General features: G+C 40.8%; 1 protein-coding gene across 1 annotated transcript in view; it reads left to right on the top strand.

Annotated features, from left to right (window-relative positions):
• Window positions 1–15,431, top strand: part of nphp4 (nephronophthisis 4) — a 180,625-nt gene that overhangs the window by 43,955 nt on the left and 121,239 nt on the right. The gene's annotated exons all lie outside the window — the stretch shown is intronic.

Raw genomic sequence — 15,431 nt, 5'->3', positions numbered from 1 at the left:
CCTAATATATTTTCTTTCCTTCTTCGTATTGATGTTTCTGTTCTGTCGAGAATAATTTTTCCAATGCTAGATTTGACATAATTTCAGCAGTTGATTTCCCATCTGATGTGGTATTTAATGGTGTAGATACCATTCATTACGGTAATTATAATATTAGTAGGTCTAGGATATTGACACTACTAATTGAATAAGCTACGTGGGCTGACTGCAGGCAAAATGTGTCATCCATCTCAATAACACCCAGGAGCACTTTAGTGTCTCTTAGTTCCGCAGCAATTATTACTGAATTTTAAAACACATAAACATAACATTCATTGGTGGCCAGGGGGAATCATAAAATCACAAAAAAAAATATTGATTGATGAAAGAATTGAGTGGAGCACCAATCAATTTTGGAAAATGGATCTGAACAGACATGAGGCAACTGAATTATACGTGAAAGGAATTAAATGTTTTTAATTTCAGCAAGTTGTTATAGATTAACTTTAGTCGTGGTTAGAATGATTAGGTTTCTTAATTAGTACGGGTGCCAGGGGTTATGGGGAGATGGCAGGAGAAAGGGGTTTGAGAGAGAAATATAGATCAGTCGTGATTGAATGGCAGAGTAGACTTGATGGGCCGAATGGCCTAATTCTGCTCCTATAACTTACAAGCTTATGAATGCATATGGAGATTTGGTGTAGGCAAATTTGCTGTAACTGTGTAACTATATCCCACAGTTAAAGATGGTAGCTTTGTGGCCTCTTCATTCCTTTAGCATTAAATCTAATTGTCCCCGACATTGCCATTCCATGCCTGGGCTAAGCCCTGGACCTCGTGTATTTCCAGTGCTGATGTGGACTTGAGCCGACAGCAGTAATCTTTTCATGGAATCCACTGAGGCACCATGAGCTTTCGGAGGCCTCCCACTGAAACTGGTGCAGGTAGAGTGCCCTATTATTCAAAATAATGGGAGATGTTGGTGAGTGAGAAATAATGATATTATCTAAGTTAGTTTGAATGTTTTGAACAATTAGCCACAGTGATAATAGAGGCCTGGGCCATCACTCGCTGTAGTCCTCTGAGTACAGGAGGCTCTCTGCACTGAGACTGCATCTGTGTGCCATTCATCCTTGCTGAAGTGTTGGGACCTTGAAAGAAGTGCAAGAGGCCAATGATTACAGAGCAATGGAAAATCTGCCTTGATGTCCTCGGTCAGACACAAAATGCTGGAGTAACTCAGCAGTTCAGGCAGCGTTTGTGGAGAAAAAGAATAGGTGACGTTTTGGGTTAACCCTTCTTCAGACTGAGAGTCAGGGGAAAGGGGAACGAGAGATATAGATGGTACTTAGGACAAATGAATGGAAGATATGCAAAATCAAGGACAGGTGGAGCTCACAATGGTCTGTTGTCAGCTGTGGGATTCCTCCCTACACATGATGCCCTTGGAATTGTGAGTAAAATTGTGACAATTGATGTGCATTGTATGTAGGACAATTTGTCTTTATAGAGATTTGATCAAGCACGTCTTTAAAGTAAAAAGTGACACTTCCAGCTGTTTTTTCCAGCTTGAATATCTACAACTTGCAGTTAAGGACCCATGATAAGGAGTTGGGCACTTGGACTTGAGGCATGGAAAAAAATCTTGTACGATTCTGTACCCCAGCTTAGCTGTTGAGTATTTAGAAGATAATCCGGTGGGTGGCGCAACTCGCGTCGCAGCGGCCTCTGCAGTCCGTCTGTCTTTTTTTAATTTTTAGTCTCGTTTGAATGTAGTTTTTATTATTTGTTTTGTGTATGTGTGTGGGAGCGGGGGGCGTGGGGTGGAGGAAACTTTAAAAAATCTATCCCCTGCATGGAGAACCCGACCTTTTCTCTGTCGGGTCTCTGTTGTCGTTGGGGCCTAGCACCATGGAGAGGCCTCCAACAGGAACGACCTGGGGCTCCAGTCACGGACCTGCGGACCTACTCACCATCATGGAGCTGGCCGAGTTCGGAGCGGGAGGAGCGGTTGTGGCGCGCTGTTGCGACCTGACCCCGGAGATTCGGAGGTTTACTGCAGGTCTGGCAGACATGAACACCGGGAGCCTGCGGGTCCCTGCTGGGAGACCGCTTCTCGGGGCTTCCGCAATGGCGACTTAACCCGCCCGAGTTGCGGGGTTGAAGATTACCTGGAGCGGGGCCTTACATCATCAGAATGGCTGCGGGACTTTGCTAGCGCCCGCCGGGGGCTCCAACAACAAGACTCGGAGCGTGGCCTTGCATCACCCGGCGCGGCGTAAATGGCCGCGGGATAATTACCATCGCCCGCCGGGGGCTTTGACTCTGACATCGGAGGGGAATGGGGAGTGCAGGGGAGAGATAAGTCTTTGCCTTCCATCACAGCGAGGAGGAGATGCGCTGTGATGGATGTTTGTGTAAATTGTGTTGTGTCTTGGTTCTTTTTTGTGTGTATGACTGTAGAAACAACATTTCGTTTGAACCTCATTGGGGTTCAAATGACAAATAAATTGTATTGTATTGTATAGATGGGGGTGTAAGGAGTGTCCTGCCCTGAAGGCATTGCATGAGCCATTGAATGTAACCAGCTTAAGAGGCTCTCTAACTTAATCCTGCTTTTCCTGATGTTCATGTTACAATCTTCATGGATGCCAACAGAAAGAACTAGAGGACTCCTATTCAAGTAAAGTTTTAGTATACTTAAAGATTTATTTGTGTCTTTTAGGAAAACAGAGTTAAAAAGCAGCTTTGGTAATAATACGGTGCAGCAGGATAAATTTTGCAGGAGAAAAGTGTACAATAATATTTCATAAGATTTCTATTGGTATTGCTTTACCAGCCTTAATTAATTGTTTCCATTTCAGTTTAGAATATTAGGTGTATTCTATACCAGTGGTCACTGGATGAAGCATAAGGCCATTCAGTTTATTAAGGTCACTCAGTTTATTTCATACATTAAGTTGGTATAGCTGGGTAAAATCAGACACATGCAGCCGATCTTATCATTTCCTGCTCTTCCATTCACGTCCATCGTGTATTGCTAGAGTCTTGGAGGCTATCTACTCAGTTTTCTATTTTTGGCAATGGGATAGTTTTAGTTTTGGAGATACAGAGCAGAAACAAGCCCAATGGCCCACTGAGTCCGTGCCGACCAGCGACCCCCACACACTAACACTATCCTACACACACTAGGGACAATTTACATTTACACCAAGCCAATTATCCTGCAAACCTGTCCACTTTGGAGTGTGGGAGGAAACCGAAGATCTTGGCGAAAATCCACGCAGGTCACGGCGAGAATGTACAAACTCCGTACAGACAGCACCCGAACCCAGCTCTCTGGCGCCTAAATCGTCATGTTTACTTTACTAAACGTCACTAATGCAGGGGAGATCTTTCTCTGCCAGAATCTGCAATGTTTCCACCAGGTGGCAGCATGTTTGTTCAAATCTAATAAAACTAAGTAATGGATGAGACTTTCTCCAGCTCAAATTTCCTCTTTGGCTACTTAGGATTTTTTTTTATTTCCCTTTCTCTGAATTGCGGAACAAAATTAGGTTGTGAATATCTTCCAGTTTAAATATAAGAAACTGCTCTTCCAGTTTTTATTTTACGAAGGAAAATAAAATTGCTCACTAACTTGCCGTTGAAGCATAAAGAATGTCTTAGATTTCTTTTACTATGGCAGATGCATTGACCAGTTTTTTTATTAACTGGGCATATCAAATTAAGTTTTATGAAGCGTTAAAAAGAAACATAAAAATGTATTACTGTAAGTTACCTTGTGCGTTGCTACTTCCTTAATGAAAGTATGTATAATGTGGAGAAGGAACACAATGGAAAATACACCTATTTGGTGTGGAATTGTTGGCATTCAGCTCTTTTGAATGCAGATACTTCCAATGTGTTACCAGGCTCTGCTAGAAGTTGTGATGCTGTACACTGACATTGCAAAATTCTCTACCACTTGTATTTGGGAATGTCCCTGCTGAACCTTTCTCAACCATGAGCTCATTCATTTTTTTGGTGAGGAAGTCAATGGTGAAATTATTTTCTTTTAAATAATTGCATTGCTTTAAGAACACTCATTAAATAATTATAATATTATATCTATTAACCTTTCCATTATTTTTTAAATAAATTTGGCAAGTATTTAATTTTTAGTACCTTTTGATTGTTTCTGATGTCAAGTACATTTTGGTGCATTTAGAGTTTGTTGCTACTCTGACGGCTGGTCAAATGTGCTTGTCAAAGCTATTCTCAGCCTTTTTGCTGGCAGGACAAATTCTGACCTGCCACGTGACAGCATTGAATTAGGCAAGACCCTGCCTCAGTGTCTCACCGTCCTGGATGTTGATGTCAACAGAAAGGCAACAGAAGGTGGGGACGGGATGTGGGGGAAGGGGAAGAAATGGTAGTGGTGTCAGCTGGAAGTAACTTTTTCCATATGTCGACGACAAGTATAGGCAGGTTATCGCTGGCAGCGATGTCACTGATAGTAATGACAGGGCCAGTTGGACATTGTCAGCATGATTTCTTAAAAACTTCAAAGCATCATTATCTTGACTAGGAAATAAGTTGGCTTAGCTGACTGAGATTTATAAGGCAGTATTATATTTTTTAGACTGCGGTTATTACTATGAACAAGCTGCATTTTTCATGCACTTTATATTGATCATTGGAATTGTCCTATTTGAATCCTCCTAATTGTTTCCTGACGAGCAGTAGAAGAGATGATGTGTCGGAAAATTTAATTTCAATTATCTGAATATTTTATAGTTAGATATGAAATAGTTATGACAATATGATCCCAAACTTGTCAAACATTTGTTTAACATGATTACTATACCCTGTGAATATCTGATTTGGGAATTGGTCACTCAGGCCATCAATCTTACTGTGCCATTTAATATTATCAATCCCAATCTGCTTTCAATTCAACATTGCATTGTCATCTTTTGCCCTTTGTTTATCAAGAATCTATCTACTTATGTCTTAACAATATTCCAAGACTCTACTTTCACTACTTAAAGAAAATTTCCAAAGAGTCATGATGCTGAGAGAAAAAAAAACTTTAACTCTGACTTAAGTAAACAAGCCCTTATTTTTAAGCAATGTTGCCTAGTTTTAGATTCGCCCTTAAGAGAAAACATCTTCTCCTGAGCCACCCTGTTAAGATTCCTCAGGAATATTTTGAGAGGATGTAAAGTATCTGTGAACATGCACTTACTGCACTCTCTGTGTACCTCTCTTTCCAAAGAGTGAAGTTGAATGTTCTAATAACTGTCCTAGCTCTTTCCAGACTCATGCTGGGATCTGGTTCCTCCATTATTAATTGAACTCTGGTCCTTCAACAACCTTCAATTGTGAAGGTATTGTTAAATACCTCATCCTCGCTGTAAGATTACAGGTGTGCTCTTGCTAGAATGGATCATTGAATAGCAAAAAGGAGAAATAAGAATTGGGTATTTTTTCTTCTCCTTTGCAAACCCTGGCTATCTTGGTCCAATGTAATTCCCAAACTACTGCCTCTGGTTGATAGCAGTTACATATAAATTAAATGTTATGATCTTCAGACCCACATTGAGCAATGAATTTACCCAAACGGCCATAGGGGTACGCACTCATTGACTAGCTTGCATGGTGATAAGGTTTACTTGACCAAAAATGAAATTACAAATGCTGGAGATGTGCCATGGAACTAATCTGATATGACAATGCATTTCTGGTGGAACATGCTGTTCTCCTTTTGGCAACGTGACTATTAAAAAAGAAAATGTGTACCTTCTCACTAATTTTTAAGAAAACAATTATAATTTTGCAGAAGCAGTACGCTCTATTAAAACATACCTGATTTTTGACAAATGTTTCCTTTCAATTGAGGTTTTGAGGTCAAAATATCTTCAACTGCATGTTCTTCATTTACTTCCAGTGTTAATAGTAATGACTATTCAGATACTAACCTAAAAGATATTACCAACTGAAAGCAATCAAAGTGTAAATGCTATAAAGCTAACTGATAATCTTAATAAGATTGGTATCTCATTTTGGAAAGCTGGGCCCTGGAGAAATTAAGCTAGCTAGTAATTGCTACAGCTAGTTTTGACTGGCTGTAAATCCCTCAGTAGCATCTATTTTACTATTCATTTAGGAGAGCAATGTCTTGTGTTGCTTTGAAAGTTGTTTTGTGCAACAGTCCATATATGTGTTGAACTTTGTCTTGTGATACTGGCATCTAGAGGGAAAATATTTGTTTTTATCGTCCAATAAAAAATGTGGACCTAAGAATCTTAACCAAAAAGGAAAAAGGAAACTCCATAGCCCATGGCGGATTTGTGAAATGCAGTGATTGTTGAAATATAAACATACAAGTTGACAAAAGTTAAAGGCTAACTAATGTTCAAGTAGCAAGACCAGGTCCTTATGTCACTTTTACCACATATCCATGTAATGTCTTGAGTAAGTAAAATCTCAGAAGGAAAAAACAAGTCCAGGAAAGGAAGAAATATTGTGGATAATTCCATAATGATTCCCTCAAGCAATCAAAGCCATTCCATCTACTCCATCACAAAGACATCCGTTATGTAATTGTATACCAAATAGTAATTTAATTTATTTTATGATGCAACCTTTGTCCAAGGCATTGTGAGGGCATTGGAAAATTTACAGTCATACTCTGGGATCATGTATCGCTGTTGCTAAAAACACATATATCAGGCTGTTGTTCATAGACTACAGTTCGGCGTTCAACACAACCATCCTCTCCAAACTGATTATCAAGTTCACAGGAGTGGGTCTCTGCACATCCCTCTGCAACTGGATCCTAGACTTCGACTTCCTCATCAACAGATTACAGTCTGAACAAATTGGCAGCAACGCTTCCTCCCCCATAACCATCAGCACAGGAGCACAGCAAGGCTGCATGGTCAGCCACCTGCTCTACTCACACTATACTCATGACTGTGTAGCCGGACGCAGCTCCAACTCCATCTTCAAATTTGCCGACAACACCATCATTGTTGGTGAATTACAGATGATGATGAGTCAGAGTATTGGAGGGAGATCGATTGACTGATCAAATGGTGCCTGTACAACAACTTCGCTCTCGACATCAGTAAAACCAAGGAACTGATTGTTGGTTTGAGAAGAGGAAGGTCAAGGAACCACAGACTATCTTCATCCACAGGACGGTGGTGAAGAGAGTCCTGTCACTATACTTATAGAAATGCCAAACATAATGTGTCTATTTGAAAATGAAATAGCACTTTGGGCAGGAACGGAGGATGGATACGAAAATACAAAATAACTCGGCTGGATGAGCGGGGTCAATGAGGCATAGCTTGACATAACCTGAATACTTCAGGATGTACAGTATTAATATGTATTTGAACTTGGGGCAGGTAGGCAAGCTCTCTAGTAGCTAATTCCATATGCAAACCCTTCCCTGGGTCAAAAATCCTCAAGGATTTTAGTGATTGTCTACTGTCTTATGTAGCTCTTGGTCTTGGTCTTGTTCCCCTAGGATGTTTTAATTAACTTTGCAAATATTCACCACCTAGGCATTATAAATTCTTCAATTTTCATGTTGTTTTGGGAAAAAATTAATCACAATGATCTTGGGAAAATTGGGTGTGGTCTAATAACGTGAACAACTACCGTTATTAACATTGGTGGAGCTTCAATAATTGGAAGTAAAATTGTGTGCAATGTTTCTTGTATTAAAAAAATACTGTTAGGGAAGAGAATTTACTGGGAGTTCAGCAGCCAAGGAACTGAAGAAGATGCTCATATTGATAATGGTCTCTTTCTCAGTGAACCTGGCAGTGTTAAAGTAGTTGTGTGTGTTTGCTACCTATTTGCTATTTGTCTTATTATTTCTTCTGCACTTCATTGCAAGTCTTTCTAGTGAATATCTGCAAATGGTGCCTTTAGGTACTATTTTTCCATCTGATTCTGTCGTTTGGAAGTCCAAACAAGTACCTGCTTAATTGGCCAGAAAGAGTGCATCAGGCAAACTGACTAGGATTAGTGGAGCATGTACATGCAAAGGAGTTGAGCACTGCCCTATATTTTTGTCACCAGCCCCTGGCTATTCGGAAAGCAGCTAATATAGAACAAACCATTGGGAGCTGATCAGAATCTAATATTTTAGTTAAGAGCAATTTTTAAGTATTTGGGGAGAAATACTTCTGGGGCATAAATTGCTTAATTTGTTATAGTATTGCGCTGGGATGGAAAATAAAATTAGTTTCCAACGTTGTAGTCCAAAATGTTCTAAATATACTTTCATTTGGTGGAGTCTGCAGTGAAGTTCTCTATAGACATGTAAAGTTCATGTCGTGCTCTGTAATTTCTGATATAACTTGGGAAATGTTGCCATATTAAATAATTTAATTTAGTAATAGCAAAACTTTTTTTAGCAGTGGAAGACCAGTTTTTATACTGTTTTTGTCTTGTCGTTGCACTCCCAGCTCCAGGTCTCAACCACTGCCATCATCTGGTAATATTTCAGCAGCTTAGTTTAATTAGATAAAACATAGTGAGGGTAGGTTTATAATTTAACAAAAAAACTTGACAGGATTATCTTATCTGCTTGGTGCCATAAAAAAAAATAGTTGCATTTAAGTCATATTGTCTCAATGTTTGAAAAGGACTTCAGGAATAATTTGTTTTAAATAAACCTGTAATGTTGCAGAATTATGAGTTGGTTGATTAGCTGATCTGTTTTGGTGATGTCCATTAAGGGGTGAATGTCTAGGACATGATTCTGCTGAATGAGAAGTGTGTAATGTTGTGCATCCACTTCAACAGGCATGCATTTACTTGATTTCTTATCTGAAGGGCAATACTTCTGATAAATGCAGCAATTGCCAAGTATTTTTTTTTTTAACTTCTATGCGTAGTTGTCACTGGTAGAACTATCATTACTCACACACCCCTTTAATGGCCTTGAATAGCAATTTATCTAGCCATTTCAGAGTGCACAAGATGGCCCCATTGTAGCTAAGAAGCCGCAGAGCCAGGTTAGCTAAGGGCCGTGAAATGGGGAACTAATCTTGGCCATTGTTATTCAGGCTTCAGAGGAGAAAATATTTGGGTAACTGCAATTAAATTATCCAGCTACTGTTGTGGGATTTGAATACTCTTTCTGAATTAGTCTAGTCTTCTACAATGTAGCAAATCACTATTGTACAGTATCATCCTAGATTAAGCACCAAAGCTATTAGACATCGATTACTTTAACTTTGAGGAGGAAAAGATTACAAAAACTACAAAAATTCTTGCAGGCCATTATAAAGTTGAAAAAGCATACCTCCAGATTCAGGGAAAGTTTCTTCCCAGCTGCTATCAGGTCACTGAACCGTCCTCTCACCAACTAGAGAACAGTCCTGAACATTAAACCCTTTATTTAATCCTTCCTGAATATTAAACCCTTTATCATGTAACTGCACACTGTGGACAGCTTGATTGTAACCATGTATAGTTTTCTTGCTGATTGGATAGCACACCAAAAAGCTTTTCTCTGTACTTATTGCATTGTACAGTGGCTTGCAAAAGTATTCATACCCCTTGAACTTTTCCACATTTTGTCACGTTACAACCACAAACGTAAATGTATTTCATTTGGATTTTATGTGATAGACCAACACAAAGTGGTGCATAATTGTGAAGTGGAAGGAAAATGATACATGCTTTTCAAATTTTTTTACAAATAAAAAACTGAAAAGTGTGGCGTGCAAAAGTATTCAGCCCCCTTTACTCTGATACCCCTAAATAAAATCCAGTGCAACCAATTGCCTTCAGAAGTCACCTAACTAGTAAATAGAGTCCACTTGTGTGTAATTTAAATATATAAATACTAATCTCAGTATAAATACAGCTGTTCTGTGAAGGCCTCAGAGGTTTGTTAGAGAACATTAGTGAACAAACAGCATCATGAAGCCCAAGGAACACACCAGACAGGTCAGGGATAAAGTTGTGGAGAAGTTTAAAGCAGGGTTAGGTTATAAAAAAATATCCCAAGCTTTGAACATCTCACGGAGCACTGTTCAATCCATCATCCAAAAATGGAAAGAGTATGGCACAACTGCAAACCTACCAAGACATGGCCGTCCACCTAAACTGACAGGCCGAGCAAGGAGAGCATTGATCAGAGAAGCAGCCAAGAGGCCCATGGTAACTCTGGAGGAGCTGCAGAGATCCACAGCTCAGGTGGGAGAATCTGTCCACAGGACAACTATTAGTCGTGCACTCCACAAATCGGGCCTTTATGGAAGAGTGGCAAGAAGAAAGCCATTGTTGGAAAAAAGCCATAAGAAGTCCCGTTTGCAGTTTGCCACAAGCCATGTGGGGGGGACACAGCAAACATGTGGAGGAAGGTGCTCTGGTCAGATGAGACCAAAATTAAAGTGTTTGGCCTAAATGCAAAACGGTATGTGTGGCGGAAAACTAACACTGCACATCACCCTGAATACACCATCCCCACTGTGAAACATGGTGGTGGCAGCATCATGCTGTGGGGATGCTTTTCTTCAGCAGGGCCAGGGAAGCTGGTCAGATTTGATGGGAAGATGGATGGAGCCAAATACAGGGCAATCTTGGAAGAAAACCTGTTAGAGTCTGCAAAAGACTTGAGACTGGGGCGGAGGTTCACCTTCCAGCAGGACAACGACCCTAAACATACAGCCAGAGCTACAATGGAATGGTTTAGATCAAAGCATATTCATGTGTTAGAATGGCCCAGTCAAAGTCCAGACCTAAATCCAATTGAGAATCTCTGGCAAGACTTGAAAATTGCTGTTCACAGACACTCTCCATCCAATCTGACCGAGTTTGAGCTATTTTGCAAAGACGAATGGGCAACATTTTCAGTCTCTAGATGTGCAAAGCTGGTAGAGACATACCCCAAAAGACTTGCAGCTGTAATTGCAGCGAAAGGTGGTTCTACAAAGTATTGACTCGGGGGGGCTGAATACTTTTGCACGCCACACTTTTCAGTTTTTTATTTGTAAAAAAAATTGAAAACCATATATCATTTTCCTTCCACTTCACAATTATGCACCACTAATTGTGGTCTAACTAAAAGTTGGTCTATCCCATAAAATCCCAATAAAATACATTTACGTTTGTTGTTGTAACGTGACAAAATGTGAAAAGTTCAAGGGGTATGAAAACTTTTACAAGCCACTGTACCTGTATTGTACCTGCAATGTACCTGTATTGTACCTGCACTGTACCTGTAACTATACTTGATGATAATAAACAAAACTAATTCTTGGCAGGGCTAGTGCCTCGTTACATCTTACTAATGTTAAAGTGAACATTGCTGGCGATTCTCTCCTGAAATGCCTGCCACACATATGTACAGTCCAGCTCAACAATGCTTTGTTTTCTTCAAACATTTTCTCGACTGTAGACAATGGTTAAAATCTTTGGCTCCGATTTGTCCCCCTTCGCTTTTGAAAATTGGAAGTACATTAGCCAGCTTCTGGTTAATGTTCAATTTTGTTCTGACAATTTTGAGCTAGTGTAGAAGTAGAGAAGGGGCTCAAAAAGTACAGGAAATGCATCAGAACTTGTGCACAACGTGAGGTCGCATAAAAATGCAGCATGATAATCAAACAATTGTCTTGGTAACCATGCTGGCTTAGGAATAAATATTGGCCAGGGCACCAATAAGAACTCTCATGCTGCTACTTGAAATAGTGCCATTTTATCTCTTAAACCCATTTAAGAGGGCAGATGGGGCTTCATTTTAATATATGCAAATGAGCAGTATCATAACAGAATCACTGAGCCACAGTTTTCCTTCATTGCAGTTAGGTTCCTGCTGCTCTGCCCATTTATATTTAGTAGTGCAGCTGATGACCTGCGTCCAGAATCAGCCACATGCCTATAAAATTAAAAGACCTGGATATTCCAGTGCTGGATTGACTCCTGAATATAATTTTAACAAGTTTTTTGCACTGAATGAATGCATTGTGGAGCAGTAAGTCGCGTCTTAATTTGCATAATTAGCTTAATAATTAATTTTCTTCATGCGGGAATTTTACCCCAGAGCTTTTCTTGTCCCTGTACATTTCTGATGGTATTAAGAACACAGCGTGTTTGCCATTGCCTAGGAACTAAACAATATCACTCTTTTTATGGAGCATGAGTACTTCAAATCCTATTACATAACCAGGAAATATTTGTACTGATTAACACGAACTGCATTGCCTTCTCAATAACCATCTCATCTCTGTGTATGGGATAACCATATGCTTCTGACTGCCCTAAGAATGTAAGCAGTGGTAAACTGTAGTTTAAATATTGAAACTTTAGAACAGTGGATGAGGAGAGGCCAAACATGGAGATATGGAGGCAAAATGGGATGCATAATAACAATGATCTTGAGAGAGAACAGCAGCTTTGTATCCACAGAATCACTGGCGTTCCCATGAGTCACAGTATCCAATATTCTTTGGGAAGTCGATCATTGGAGAGCTCTTGTATCTTTAAAGTCTCTGCAAACATTGGAGTCTAAAAGCCCTGTCCCACTGTGCGAGTTCATTGAAGAGCTCTCCCGAGTTAAAAAAAAATCAAACTCGTGGTAAGCATGGAGAATGAACGTAGCGAGTACATCGGAGCTCGGGGACGTCTCTTACTGGCTCGTACCGCTAACGGCAGGTACTAGGGAAGACTTGGTAATGGCAGGTAAGCACGGGAAGACTCGTGAAGATTTTTCAACACGTTGCAAAATGTCCACGAGATCCCCAAGTACCGACGAGTGGCCATTATCGTAAATCTCCGAGTTCAAATCAGGGCAAACTCGGGAGAACTCTTGGAATGAACTCACACCGTGGGACAGGGCTATTACACACTGATGGTAGTCTGAGCTTGAACAGCAATGGCCTAAGCTTTCATCACTGCAGTCTCCAGAAATGAGTGGTCCCTGTCAGTGCTGTCATGGAAGCTGATGTCTATCTTCAGACGCTACACATCGGTTGGGCCCATGAATGTTGACATGCTGCTGACTATACTTGCTGGAAAGATTGCCCTCCAGGCTCTTGTGCAGAGATTCGTGAAGTTTGTTGTCATGCTTGAACATTGTCCAGGTCTTGCCGCATGCATGCCAATGGTTGCGTGACTTGCTGGGAAGTTTTGAATGGAGTTGAATATCGTGCAATTACCAGCAAACATCTCCGCCTCAAGCATCATGAAAGGCAAGTGAAGCAGCTGAATAATGCTGGGCTTAGGATGCTGCCTTGAAGAACTCCAGTAGTGATGGGCAAATGACCTTGGTATGAGATATGACTTGGACCAAGTAAATCATTGCCCTTTGACGCCCGCAGACCAGTTTAACCAGAGCACATTGATACTACATATGGCCACATGCTGCCCTCGTGTCAAGAGCAGTTACAGCCATCTTACCTGGAGAATTCAGCTCTTTGTTCCAATGTTTGGGCCAAGGTTGTGATGAGGCCTGGATCTGAATCTTTCTGACAAACCACAAACTGAACATGAGTAAGCGCGACTTGATACCCCTGCCGACACCAGATTCCATCATTTCAGTGAGGATTGAGAGTAAAGTGGGCTGTGAAGTTGGGATGGGCTGCTTTCTCTGGACAGAACATACCAAGAGTCAAGAGAGTTTATTATCATTTGTCCCAGATAGGACCATGAAATTCTTGCTTGCTGCAGCACAACAGAATATTGTAGGCATAAATACAGATAAAGTGCAATAGGATAGGATTAGTTCTAACAGCGAAGCGAGTGGTGCTCAGTGCAGATTCTGAGCCCATTTCTGTACTTTATATTTTTCTGACTATGATTCTACCATAACTAGGAGGCTGTTTGGTCATGGCGCCTTTGTTTTGGAGTGAATCAAATTCAGTAAATAAAGCTCAAAATTCTGCTGAATGATGCTGGCAGCCTTTATGAGGCAGAAAACTGCGCATAGATCCCCTCGAAGGTGGGAAGTCAGAGAAAGAAGATGCACTGGGATGTTTACAACATTATGAATCTGATTTCCGCTCTTGACCCTATGTTTGCCGTACCAAGCCACACGTTATAGGTTCTCCCCCAGGATAGCAGGTTTCGGGTCCTCCTTGACCTGAGAACTCTTTGTAACCTGAGCAGGAAGTTGTAAATGTGGCTGTGATGTGCTTTCTCTATCATTTCATCAGTGTTATACAGGAGATCCTGCCAGTCTCGGAAAAATGCACACCCCAATGTGCAGAGGGATACGCAAGTCAACCCAGTTCATGAGATGTTGGTACACCAGCTATGATTGCAGTCTGCATATTAAATGCATGACAGTCAATGTGACATGATGACATATGAGTTTTGTGTTGTTAGCAATCGTCCCAGCCGGGGTGAAATTGCCAGGTAATTTGATCCGTTGATTTTGTGGTGGTAAGGTGCAGTGGGGGTCCAGTTTTGTGTTGAGGTATGCGATGATTTGCACCATGATCAGCCTCTCAAAGCACTTCATCACCATAGATGTTAGTGCCACTGCTTAATTTGTAGTGCTGCTTCCACATAGCTCCAGAGACCTGGTTTCAATTCTGACCTCCAATACTATATGTGTAGAGTTTGAACATGTTCTCTGTGAGTAAGTGAGCTGCTTCTGAGTACTCCAGTTTCCTACCACTTCCCAATAATGTGTGTCTTGTAAATTACTCCTTGTGTGTAAGCAAGTAGTAACATCTGCAGAAGGGAGTTAATTGAAATGTCGTTATAAAATGGGTTAGGATAGGATTAGTTCTAACAGCGAAGCGAGTGGTGCTCAGTGGAGATTCTGAGCCCATTTCTGTACTTTATATTTTTCTGACTATGATTCTACCATAACTAGGAGGCTGTTTGGTCATGGAGCCTTTGTTTTGGAGTGAATCAAATTCAGTAAATAAAGCTCAAAATTCTGCTGAAAATAATGGACCACAGATAAGAAAACTGCGCACCTAGGGGCCCAGAAAGGTGTAAAGTTTAAGAAAGAAGTGCAGTTGGATGATGTCCTATGAAGCTGATTTAAGAACTTGAATATGTTTAACTACCACACACACGTTATAGGTTCTCCCCAGGATACAGCAGGGTTCCATCCCTGAGAACTGTTTGTAACCTGAGCAGTTTGCAAGTCGTAAATGTGGCTGTGAATCAAGTGCTCACACGGCGGAAGATTATACATCCCAATCCTGCCAGTCTCCCAAATGCTTGTCCGTGTACAGACTGTACGCAAGTCAGCTGTTCATAAGCTGGGGAGTACATGCAGTATGTTGCAGTCTGCATCTCAAATTCATACAGTGAAGTGACATGATCATTCGGTGTGTTTAGCAATACCAGCCAGGGATGAAATTGAAGGTAATTTGATCATTGATTTTGATATGGCAGGTGCATGGCACTTGATGTGAAGGGCATGCATGTGGACAAGTCGTTGGTGTGGGGTTATAAACATGCACTGTAAAGCTACATTT

Source organism: Leucoraja erinacea, chromosome 30 (assembly GCF_028641065.1).
Source record: "Leucoraja erinacea ecotype New England chromosome 30, Leri_hhj_1, whole genome shotgun sequence".
Lineage (NCBI taxonomy): Eukaryota > Metazoa > Chordata > Chondrichthyes > Rajiformes > Rajidae > Leucoraja > Leucoraja erinaceus.
This window is presented reverse-complemented; position numbering and strand designations above follow the sequence as displayed.